The sequence below is a fragment of the Ornithodoros turicata genome, unplaced genomic scaffold (assembly GCF_037126465.1).
Source record: "Ornithodoros turicata isolate Travis unplaced genomic scaffold, ASM3712646v1 ctg00000945.1, whole genome shotgun sequence".
NCBI classification, from domain to species: Eukaryota; Metazoa; Arthropoda; class Arachnida; order Ixodida; family Argasidae; genus Ornithodoros; species Ornithodoros turicata.
Window position 1 is genome coordinate 249,616 of NW_026999421.1, and position 13,060 is coordinate 262,675.

At 45.5% G+C, this 13,060-nt stretch overlaps 1 long non-coding RNA gene across 1 annotated transcript; it reads left to right on the forward strand.

The window, feature by feature from the left end:
• The first annotated feature begins 6,988 nt into the window (after positions 1 to 6,988).
• LOC135375797 (uncharacterized) lies at positions 6,989 to 9,387 on the forward strand. Its single transcript, XR_010417393.1, has 4 exons — positions 6,989 to 7,008; positions 8,104 to 8,176; positions 8,934 to 8,981; positions 9,051 to 9,387. It is a non-coding gene; the product is annotated as an uncharacterized LOC135375797 (long non-coding RNA).
• The last annotated feature ends 3,673 nt before the right edge of the window (positions 9,388 to 13,060 follow it).

Genomic DNA, 13,060 nt, shown 5'->3' on the forward strand with positions numbered 1-13,060 from the left:
CCTCCTGGTAATTGGCCTAAAGAAAACAATTCACAAACTGTGATATTGACTGGTGATGATGGTAACTCTCAGCTGTAAGGCCGGAGACAACTGGACGATGTTCCGGAACGAAATCCTCTGACCAACCACCGGGTTATATTCATTAAAAGTTGTCTATAGCATATCAGTATTGCTCATCCAGGATGGATGCGTTCTGTGAGAGTACAATGGTGTTACCCGGATTAGCTCCTGTATGGTCGTTCAACCCGTCGTATCTGGCATACGCTACAGCCACTGCAAAATAGGCATTATTAAAGCAACAACAATCTATGCTTTCCATATGTTTAAGACACGTTGCCATGGATACTCACATGCAACAACAAGGAGATAAGGAGAAGGATCTTCATGGTTGCGTGATGCTCTTCACCGTGTCAGCTGCAATGGGTATTAGAAAGATGAAGATGCATGTTGTTACCAGGATTATGAGGATGCCGAGCAACTCAGAACTAGTTTCTGTCTTCTTTCGAAGGGACACAGTTAGTATTATTATTTAAATAGCAATACGTTATTCCAGGAACGCAGAGGTAATACACTTTTGGAAGAAGGTTTGTTCGCTGAGGCGTTTATTTCTTCTCCTAACATCCTTCTTGGATGTCACTGCCCTGGCAGCAAAAAATATTTGGCCCATATTGGCTGAGCATTGGCGGTATATTGGCCGAAAATGCCGAAAAATAGGACGAGCCCGTATTGGTTCTTGTATCAAGCACACCGTTAAAACAGAACTTCACCGCATAGCACGCTCCTAGCCAACCATCATTCCGAATGATATCATTCTGTGTCCTGATTTGTTCAAAACATGGGGGAGGCGCCTATCTGGGACAAGATAATCTGTCCCAGAGAGGCGCCTCCTGCCTGTTCTGAACAAGTCAATGCACATAATGATATCATTCGGAATGCTGGTTGGCTAGGAGCGTGCTATGCGGTGAGGTTCTGTTTTAACAGTGCAGCACTTCACGTGACGCAGGTGGAACGCCCTGCTCACTACGTGGTTACCTCTAATAACTTCCCGCAGAGGATACACGCTGTTCGAAAGAGTCAACATCTGGCAGTCACACTTTAACATTCAATGGGTACAGTCAGCTGGTATTGTGAGCTAGAACGAACGGCGTGCTGAAGGGCGGCTACAACACACTCTTAACAATAAACTTCACCACATAGCACGCTGAAGGCCAACCATTGCACAGAGTGATACCTATGTCACTCTTGATTTGTGGAAAACGCGAGGCGTACGCCTTTTTGTGACAATTAACATTTCTGCATAAGTGTCATAAAAAGCCGTACGCCTCCCCTTTTTAAAAAAAATCAGGGGAGAGAACGCTGTCACTCACGATAATGGTTGGCTAGGAGAGTGCTATGTGGTGAAGTTCATTTTTAAGAGTGCAGGGTCGTGCCGATAGGTGGCTATACCACGGGCGCTTGTCCCGCCCTAAAGACCACGTGACCCCATGTGCACCTGGGAGCGATCGGGAGTACCTGTGACGGGTGAGATTAAAAACACCAGGGGGGGGATGTGGGCGTGCAATTACGTCACGCTTCCCAGATATGGTGGGAGCTTCTAGAGTCGCTAAATAAGCTTCGCTTCAGAGTATCGACACTGATGTCTCCAAGGGAGAGCAGGAGCGCCATCTTGTTTTCCCACCGCACCGGTACCATCCCCAGTTGAGGAACAAAGACGGCTAACATAATGCTCCCTGTGGGATAGAGAAGCGTGTATGATTGTTGCGCGATAATCCATGTATTGTGATTTGTGAACCAGAGCGTCCCGAGGATATCAAGGTCAGCTTAACTGCTCCTTGCAAACGAAAGGAACATGTCACCCGCACACTATAGATGGCATCGGGCGCAAAAGTATGCAGTGCGCGTGGGTAGCATGGCGCCGAAACAAGATGGCGCACGCTCCCTCTTGGAACTCAGTGTCGATACACTAAAGCGTAGCTTATTTATTGACTCTAGCAGCGTCTCAATGCGTACCAAGGACAGGACTTATCTCCCGTTGTGGGACACTGTGGCTGCAGGATGTTTTACGTCCCATTATGGTACACCTCAAATTACATCTCAGTCTGCACCAACTGATGATCAACTGCATTGAACCAACTGGTACCAAACTGGTGGCAACAGGAAAGTAAACTTCCAGAACTTGGGTTTAAGCTGGGCTGGTGGCCACTGCGCACTACCCGGTACCAGTTCATGGTGGACAGGTGCCAACTGGGAAGTGTCGGTTGGATAATATCTACGAAGACCAAGTTATAGGAAAGGTCGGAAAGTAACTTTATAGTAGAAAAGAAAAACATTCCAATTGTTTGTAAGGATCTGTCCTGGCTTTTATAGGACACTCCAAGCGCACGTGCTTCTTTTGTCCTTCGTAAAACCCTGTTCCTGAAGCCTTCGGGAAGTTTTAAATGAGATTTCTGAAAAATCATCGACGAGAATTGCCTTTGCCAGAAAGCACCGCGTACGTGGCATTCATTTCCCGGTATTTAAGCTCCAGAGGGGACCCCAGCACCCACGTGCGAAGGCCTGTTGCGCTAGGCCAGGTGGCGTTACAAAGCTTGTGTGTCAGCGCTGACATTTTGAAAACACAGCCGCTTCCTAGCAGACGACACTCATTAAGCAGTGGCCCAGTTGGTGTGCCGTTGCCACGTGTCGTCTGTTGTACGGTTACGACGAAGTCGAAAGGATTGACAAATTATTTCCCAGAAAGTTGCTGAAGCACGTGTACGATATGCAGCAGGATGTTTACAGCAGCTACGTGGTGTTAAAGGGAAAATGAACGCGGGGAATGAAGTGAATAATAACGTACCTGTTGCTCGTGTGTCGCGAATGAAGCGGTTCGCTGGAATATTTAGTGGCTCCTCCGGTGCACTGGGTTGCGAAAGTACAAATTTAATTATGCGAAAAATCTGGCTTAACACAAACACGGCGAAAATTAATTCGCGGGGCACATGTGTAGAATTGAATAGGGATTTATCGAAGCGTTTGCCCTCATAACTGAAAATGAGCCAGTGGTTTGGGCATATAGCCTTTCTTGTTTAGATGAGTGAACAGTAATAACGGGACATCTAAAATAAATGGCAAACTGTTTTATGACCCAGCACCCGAATACAATCGTGGTTGGTTAATATGGACAACTCGAATTATGGACGACATTTGTGAGGATCAAACTTTTCCAATGCATTTGGGTCTCGTTTATATGTAAACTCGCTTTTCGGACAATGAATGGTTCCAGCAAGGTAGAAACCATATGTAGTCCACGTATTTTTGTCTCGTTATTATGTACGGTATCGATATGGAGGGCAAACGTCTCATCATTCTACGGGAGAGCTGTCGAAAGTAGAACGTTTCGTTGTACAAAGGGAGTTATGCCATCTCTTTCACAGCTGTCCATGAGAACTATAAGAGCAAAGGCGGTTATTTGTGGACACGAATGGCCCGGAAAATGTCATATGACGGCATGACTGTTCCGACATGACGTCCACGGGTGATTGACCCTCGTGCAAGGAGTTGTGCTTTTAGTAGTGCAGTCGCTCTCAGCAGCTTGTGAGAACAGATGCGGTGCAGTTATCAGGCTCTGGGTGTCGACGACTTTAGCAACGCCAAGTCTGCGGCCACATCTGTTATGGCTCAAGTGGGACTACAAACGGGTCTTCAATTCTTTGACGACAATGGTGTTGAGCTGCATCGTCTACATGTTGCCGACATTTTGCTGCTCTTAAATCGATGTGCAACCAAGTATATCTGCAAGCAGGCACTAATTCTGGATGTTTTTTTTTTAAATAAAGCACTATTTTTTGTTATTTCCTCGGTATTCGATAATATGGACGATTCACTTTATGGATGATTTTGGTGGGGACGAAAGTGTCCATATTAACGAGGCACGACTGTAGTTGCTCGTTAGTGAGACGTCTGCTTCCCCACGTAAACGACCCTACAATGGACACACAACAAACAGTCATTGGCCACGCAGTACTTGGTAGCACTGGGCACGCAGTAGCATTCTCACAGCTGTGCAGCGTGCGCGAAATTCTTGACTATTTAGTTTTAGAATCAGCTGTCGTATGTCCGCCTCGTTCAAAAAGACGTCCATAAGTTGTGTTTTTTTTTTTTAATGGACGAAACCTGCGGCTGTGGACATGTACACAATCACGACCACGAAAAATCAACGAAAGCATTGCTAATAAAAACAAGTTAGAGACTACACTCTAAGAAAAAAATGTACGATTTTCAACCCATTTCGGAACAGCTGTATTGCAACCAGACATGTCAATCAAAGCCTGTTACATATTTGGGTAATTCCATTTTAAATTAACCAAGGTCCGCCGATGACATTTTTTCATTTCAGTGAAAAAAATATATGTTGTAAATGACCTTGAGTGAAGACGAAAGCAGGTTCCCGGAGCTTCCTACGATCAAGCAGTGCACAGACGGAGAGGGGAGTAAGGTGGCGCCGTCTTCGCGACGTATTTTTTTCTGGCGACTTTCCAGCCTTAGTGATGCCACTTCATTCGCATCACAGCCCTCATAACTAGCACACGTAAAGTCTGGGCACTCTAGTATACATCTACGGAGTGAAAACGGTGTCACTTTAAAGGGACGCTGAAGAAAAAATGCCAAAGTCAGCAGATATGACGAAAATTGCACGTTTTCTAGCGCTCATTGCCTCTCGACGGCAAGTCACATATTCATAAATGAAGTGTGCTTTCAATTGCAATCTTTCCTCCATCGTTCAATATAGAGAAAACTATTCTAACGCGTTTTGTTGCCGAAAGAAATGTCCGTAAATTTAGGTGAGAGCAGAAAATTGCCGATGTTTTGTATGGCATACCTCAGCCCCTGTAATACTTATTCCGATAATTTTGCGGTTACTGAAAGGTCAACGTATCCCTTAAATCCAGCTGCAAAAATATGTTGCATTATTTTAATAGGCTGAACGCAGCGAATTTTTCTCTGTGCCCAGGTCTCGCCGTTGCGGCCTTACACTCCGACTCCACTTACGAGTGGCACGCCATCGCGCGTTTCCCATTTCACAGGGCCTTCGATCTCCCGCCGATGACACTTATTTGTGGACATGTCCACGTCGGCATTCTTATTTACGTGCAACCCTTTTTATATGCCGTTGCAGTGACTGTGAGTTGAGTACTGACTGACGTTATGTAGCCGAGTATAGCAACAACTTTTGAAACAGTTTTGCCAATGCTGCACATGGTGTGAATTTTGTAATGAAATTTAAATTTGGGAAGCACTGCGTGCGGAAAACGTGAAATTTTTATCATATCTGCTGATTTCGACATTTTTTCTTCAGCGTCCCTTTAAAGTGACACCGTTTTCACTCCGGACAGGTATACTAGAGTTCCCAGACTTTACCTGTGCTAGCTATGAGGGCTGTGATGTGAATGAAGTGGCATCAGTAAGGCTGGAAAGTCGCGAGAAAAAATTACTTCGCGAAGACGGCGCCACCTTACTCCCCTCTCCGTCTGTGCACTGCTTGATCGTAGGAAGCTCCGGGAAACTGCTTTCGTCTTCACTCAAGGTCATTTACAACATATATTTTTTTCACTGAAATCAAAAAATGTCATCGGCGGACCTTGGTCAATTTAAAATGCAATTACCCAAATACCTAGGAGGCTTTGATTCACCTGTCTTAAATATTTTTATTAGTGGCCAATGTAATAAATAAAGCAGCTGGAAAACAAGAAGAAAGTAAAACGGTGACCTTATGTTCGCCTTCAAAGTTACGAGCGTAAGCGTTTGTCCGGTGAGCTTTTGTCTGCGCCCAGGGAGGTACACCGTACGAGCGGTGCAGTCCCTTGAGAAAGTTGTCTGATTTCAGGGAAAGAATCTGACCAAAACGCATTGTGTCGCCAAAATAGTTGTTCTTAGGCCAAACACCACAAAACGTTGTCCTTCCCTCTAGCATTACATGATAACTCATTGCAGTTATGCTCCTACATTTGACCCGAACCTGAAAACCATAAACTTCGAATTTAGAATTAGCGCAGCATTTTCTTCCACGTTTATACGTTATCTCTCGTTGTGCCACAAGGGATACCGTTAATTTTTCTCCCTACACTGTTAGAAAATGGCTGGAGCAGTACACCTGTTAGAAGGTAATGGTTGTCACTATATGTTGTGACTAAAAGGTTGCGAAGTACTGGCTGCTACCTCACTCTCAAAACAGAACTTCCACGCGTGGCACGTTTTCCCGCTTCTGATTCCGTCAGCCACGGGGGCGTACGCCTTTCTGTTGTAATTTGGATAAATGATGAATTCATTTATCACCACTTTTTACACCCTTTATTAGACGCCATGTTGACGTCGGTGCCACCTATAGAAGTTACCCTTTTTTCAAACCCTTCTTTCTTTCTTCTCCTTGATTTGAATGGCGAATGCATCGGAAAGTACAACAGGAAACCAGAAACCTCAGTTATGAGGTTATCGCATAGTTTTGCACGGCGTCGCTTCGTATTTTACACTTTGCCATCCTTGTTTCTTTCTACTTTTTCTTCTCCTCCTTGGAATACGTAGTAAGCAACACGCGTCTTTTTTTCTAACATGTTGCGTTCACGTGGCTGTGCGTCATCCCTCCTTTTTTTTTGTTCGTGTACGTGTTAATTGCGTATTCTGCGAATCCATGCACCACACAACAGTTTCCACGCTCTGTATAATCTGAATCCCTATCTCGGTCATGGCCATAATCTTAATTACGGTTGACGTCGAATTTTGTTTATATCCCACGTGCACATGTGGCTGTGAACGCGTGCTTGCAAAGGAAATGCCATGTACAAAGTACTTACTGGAAAGTCAATTCTCGTCGAGGACTTTTCAGAAATCTCATTAAAAACCTACTGGAACGGTCCACGTACAGAGATTTATGAAGTATAATGGAATCACATACGCCTGTATGGAGTGTCCTATATAAAAGCCAGGCAGTTTCTGTAGTCTACACACATCTGCAGTATCCTCTCTATACAGGTAAGCACTTCTTTGAGAGATAACCGCTCTTTATTACTTCCTGTACTACATAGCATGGTTTGCTGTTTGCATTGCTTTGCGTTGATCATTATGTGGTGTAATGCAATTGAATACATCTAATCACTTCATAACCACGACTCCTTTGGCACAGTTCTAACCCTACCACGTTTGTGATATGATAAGACGTCGGTCTGTTCCTCCCTCAAAATATCTCGACTCAAAGATGACTCTGAAAAACGAGGGCGTTGGAAAAAAAGACTCCTGTAATAGTATCAATTTATCATCAGAAAAGCACAACAGCCGAAAAGCGTATTTTCAACGTCAACGTCAAAGTTTTAGAACCCTAACTTCAGATGCGAAACTCGCAAGTCATGTTCTGAGGCTGGAACACATATATAGAAGGACAAACACATACGTGTTTAATATTTCTTTCATCATTTTCAGGGTTCGGAAAAACCCGGGTTTTTTTTTTTAAAGCCCGCCCCAGTGGGTTTTTTCGGGTTTTTCGGGTGGGTTTTTCGGGTGCTGGGATTTTTTTTTTCGAACTGCTGCATATGACACGCAACAGCCGTTCTCCACCTATTTTTCATGTTTCTGGGAGAAATAATTGTTTGCCGCTGTAGAATTTACGGTAAAGTAACCTCCGAAGCAGTCGTCCCCTCGACAACGATTAGAAAAAAAAATACCATCAATGTAGGTTATGGAACGACTGCACGCGATAAAGCGCACGCTTGCATAGCAACGAAGAGGCAAATGCCGGAGACAGCGAGTTTCACCATATCACCTCACCACCTTCACCACCTTCACCACCTCATATTTCTCGATACGCGAAGGGAGATGAAACGTTTTCCTTCTTTTCTTTTTTTCCCTTCGTTTCTGTATTTCACCCGCGTGTGGGCTTTATTGGGTTTTTCAGCCCGGGTGGACCCAAAAAAACCCGGGTGGTTTTTTTTAAACTGGGTCCATTCGGCGAACCCTGATCATTTTTCACTTTCGTTGAAACTACACATGGCTGTATCGGAGGAAGTGAGGTTTCTACCAAAACTATTTCTGAGGACTTGAAACAAACAAGCCTCTTTTCTTCTCTTTCTCCAGGAAAGTTTCAACGATCTCTTCGTGGACACAATGACGCCTCTACGTTTCGCTGTCGTCTTCGTCCTCCTCTTTGGTAACACTAATATGGGATCTAATATAGGATGTTGTGAAAGTTTGATTCAACCCAAAGCTTCATTATGAGAGCTGCGGTTGTTTTCAACTGACAATTATTCTACTATAGCCGGAGGAGATGTCCTAGGATAGCACAAGAACCAGTAATTTATCAAGACCTCCTGCACCCCCCTAACACCGCCCAAATGTTCAGTGGCGCCCCCTAACTTTTTGACCTGTGTATCCCCTACAGGGGGTGCCCTTACGATTTCTGGTTTAGATACATGTCAGTGATGATATGTTATGATAACGTAACTATGATAATTACGCACCCCCACCCACTTTTTCCAACACGCATCCACGCTTGGAATTCTGGGTAAACCACTGAAAAGAACACACGGTGTTGGAAACATTGGCGGGTTCCGAACTACGGTTTTTGTCCCCGCCTTTTACCCATAGCGGATCGCTCCAGGATAATTCAGCTTGAGTTAGGTTGAGACTTATTCCGAACCCACTGAAAAACGGCGATATACACCCCCCTATCCTTTCCTTTTTCCTTGAACATGTCCTTCGCCCTAAGACAGCAGAAAGTTTCCTACACGAAGGCTTTCCTCGTCATTCGGTAACACGTTTAGAGAGATGAGGTAGTCACGTGAACAGGTGCGCAGGACGCGTAACAAGCTGTCGAAAGCGCGTGACGCAACAGCTCACCTGGTGGGATCCAAGTTTGGGGGGAACTTGAGAGTGCGAGAAACTAAAAATTGCCCTTTCTTTTTAAGGTGCATTTGTCGCCAGTGAAGCTGCACCTGAAGGACACGAGCTTGAACGTAAGGACTTTTGGAATTATTAACGATGTCACCGTATAGGCATCATTGTGAGGACTTTTGCCTTTGCAGGTCGTCAAGTTGTAGTCGACCTCTGCGCTTGTCTTCCGATTATTTCCGATTCCGATTGCCCTAGCAGAAGTTGCACAGTGGGGAGCGGGTGCAAGAAATGCGCCGATGCCTCGCTATGCCTTTGTATTGATGTCACTTGCCCTGGGAACAGTTGCACATCGGCAAGCAAGTGTAAGACATGCTCCGGCTAAGGATGAACAACATGGTTGACCGGCATCTCTTAACTACGAAATGATCAATTGCACGTATATGAAATAAGAGACCCTGGTATTCTGTTTTACCAACATGATCATGGGTGGCGGGAACTTTTGAGGGCAATAAATTGTACTAAGCAGCAGACATTGCGTTCGTTTATTTCTTTTTCGATTTCCTGTACGACTGCATTTACATGGGATCCCGTGCGCCTGCGCAACTGCACGCCGTGCAGCGATAACAACACATGCAGTCTGAAAACCCAACTTTACTGCGTAACACTCTCGCCATCAACCATTCAGCCGAACGATACATTTATCGGTTCACAGAAGAGTGGATCCTTTTTCTAGGAATTATCGTATACATCCAGATTGTCCCGGAAAAACACGCGCAAATCTCGAAAAAGAACAAATCTACTGGTAAGAGGACAATATCATATTCTGAACAACGATGATCCTGAGCGTAGCAAGGGCTAGTTCTCACTTGGCGACGCGGCGCAACCGTCGAGACTGACAATGTTATCTAAGGAGTGCCTATTTCACAAATTGGGGTGTGAGCCGGTTCATGTTGAATATGCGCCCGTCGAGACTGACCAAGGTCAGACCAGGATTACCTATTAGGTATTACACACGTTGGGGAGTGTTTGAGTTTATGTGGAATATGCACCCGTATATCTGACGTATATACCCGTATATATATATATGACGTATGTATATATGACGTAAGCAGTGCCTTTTATCTATTTCACAAGTTGGCGTGTGGGCCGGCTGATGTAGAATATGCACCCGTGAAGGCTGACAAAGAGAGCCTTCACCTGACCTAACCTTGGTCAGCCTCGACGGGTGCATATTCTGCATGAAGTCACCCAATCCCCATCGTGTGAAATACATAAAAGGCTCTCCTGACAAAACCTTCGCCACTCTCCACGGGTGCACAGTCTACATGAACTGACCCACTACCACACGTCCAAATAACGTAAGAGTCTCTCAGGACCTAAACCTTGGTCAATCTCGAGGGGTGCATATTCTACATGAACTGACCCACTCCGCAACGTGTCAAATATGTAAAATATTTTTATTTGTGGCCAGTGCAATAAATAAAGCAGCTGGAGAACAAGAAGCGAGTAAAACGGTGACCTTATGTTCGCCTTCAAAGTTACGAGCGTAAACGTTTGTCCGGTGAGCTTTTGTCTGCTCCCAGGGAGATACACCGTACGAGCGGTGCAGTCTCTTGAGAAAGTTGCTTGATTTCAGGGAAGGAGCGGGTCCAAAAACGCACTGTGTCGCCAAAATAGTTATTCTTAGGTCAAACACCACAGCGCGTTGTCCTCTCCTCTAGCATTACATGATGATAACTCATTGCAGTTATGCTCCGACATTTGACTCGAACCTGAAAACCATAAACTCCCAATTTAAAATTATCCCAGCATTTTGTTCCACGTTGATATGTTATCTCGCGTTGCACCACAAGGGAGACCGTTAATTTTTCTCCCTACACTCTTAGAAAAATGGGTGGAGCAGCTACACCTGTTAGAAAGCACGGTCCATTGATACTCTCTCTGGTCACGAAACTCCGCCGGAGAACAATAGGTCAGGTTTGCCTAGGGAGAACCGCCGTCGCGCGGAGGCGCGGGCGTCGCTACTTGGGGAGAAAACGCCAGCTGATACGGGTAAATGCCTCTTCTGTTGCCTGCGTTTTGACCAGTGTAGACGCTTCTTCCTGAAATCCACGTGCATCCTTAGACTGTGAATAGATTTCGGCTAATCTATGCATGCCGCAGACGTGTTGTACCCCAGCGTGTCGCTCGGAATATGGTGAAAAGGTATCGTTTTTTGCGTTGCCGACTGATGCCATCAAGCGAGACAAGTGGAAGCGTTCGATACCTCAGAAAGACGTTTCAGCTTTGAGTCAAAGTGGACACGTGTGTGCGAGAAGCACTTTGACGCATCCGACATTGTCAGAGCGGACGAATTCCTCATGACACGCGAAGCTCTGAATGACACCGCAAGCAAAGAGAAGGTCACCATGCCTCGCGACAGGTCAAAGCTGTGTCCTGAGGGGTGGCACGAATTTTTGACCGGTGTCCGCAATACTTGAGCACCCCAAAGCCTAAAAGTCGCGCAACGACGAGGCTGCCAGCGAAGTTCTAGCTGTTAACTCACTCTCAAAACAGAACTTCAACGCATAGCACGTTTTCCCGCTTCTGATTCGGTGAGCCACAGGGGCGTACACCTTTCTGTAGCAATCTGGATAAGTGATAATTTCATTTACCACCCCTTTTTACACCCTTTATCAGATGCTATTTTGACGTACGTTGCAGCCATAGAAGTTACCCCTTTTCCATACCCTTCTTTCTTTCTTCCTATTTTGAATGGGGAACGTATCGGAAAGTACAACAACAGGAAACGAGAAACCGCAGTTATGAGGTTATCGCATAGTTTAGCACGGCGTCGCTTCGTATTTCACACTTTGCCAGCCTTGTTTCTTTCTACTTCTTCTTCTTATCCTTGAAACACGTAGTAAGGAGCGCGCTTTTTTGTTCTTTTTTTCTTCTGTCTAATATAACATGCTGTGTTTCATCCTCCCCGTTTTTTTTTTTTTTCATTCTTCTAATAAATATATCTCCCCGTACGGACATTCCTAGTAGGACATTCACTGCTTGTACAAAAAAAAAAAAAAAAAAAACTAAGGCAAGCTGAAGTACGAAGTATTGCAGAAATTGAGGAAGCAATAAGAGGACCGATGAGCATCACCACCGCTAGCTTCCAAATGCGGCGCTGGGAAGCTTGACGGAAAGGCAAAAGGCGCAGCGGTGGAGATCGCCTTGCGGGGAGTCCAAGAGTCCACGACCCAGGTTGCAGACGTTGCAAAATATAAGGAGGAGTAATGCTGAGCTGGTTAATCGGTACCTGTTTACCGAGCTCCCCACATTTCATGCGAGTAGTCTCTAGACATCACGAGGAAACTGTAGGAAACGGTAAGTGCACTACATCTCGCCGCGTGTGGCTCGAAGGACGTGTTAGGACGAGCGTCGCAGTTTCCCAACTTGTTGCCGGTTAGTTGTTTGTACTTTGACCAGGGCCGCCGGGGATGGGGCCAGTGGCGTCGCTAGGGCACGCGTCACCCGGTGCGGGAGCTCTTTACGTCACCCTCCGCCCCACCCATGCCCCATTAACGGATACCTTTCCGTACCAGGCGATCACCATAAATACACGTATTACACCACACTCAGAAAGAAAAGAAAAAAGCCTCGTAGAAGGCTCCTTATTTTGTTTTTGGCGTCATCGTGCCGCAGAGAACGGGAGGAAGCGGCAGGGTAACATCTCATTACGGCCGAAGTCTCATTACGGCCGAAAGTCTTATTACGGCCGAAAATCCTTTAATCCCCAAGTGTCTCGTTATGGCCAAAGTCTCAATATGGCCGAAGGTAATCTCATTACGGCCGAAGATGTCTCATAACGGCCAAAAAGAAAAAAGAAGCATCCACCATATTAGCTCTGTATATATTTCATGCTTCCCAAAATGTGTCCGAGGCGGTGTGCCCCCACGGCTTGTGTCACACACAATGGTTCATGCACACAATATTGCGACAGTGTTTCATGCATCCCTCGTGAAATATGTTTTTATTGTCATATGTATCACACGATATTTGTATGTGTTACGCCATTTTCTCTCATTATTCAAGCAACATCCTACTCGTTGGTTCTGTGAGCAAACTGTGTGTGTGTGTGTGTGTTCTGAAAAGGTACTCCACAAGGGAGCCCACTGGGAGCTCCAGGAGCCACATGACCTATGATCAATGATCTTCTCCCCCAGTC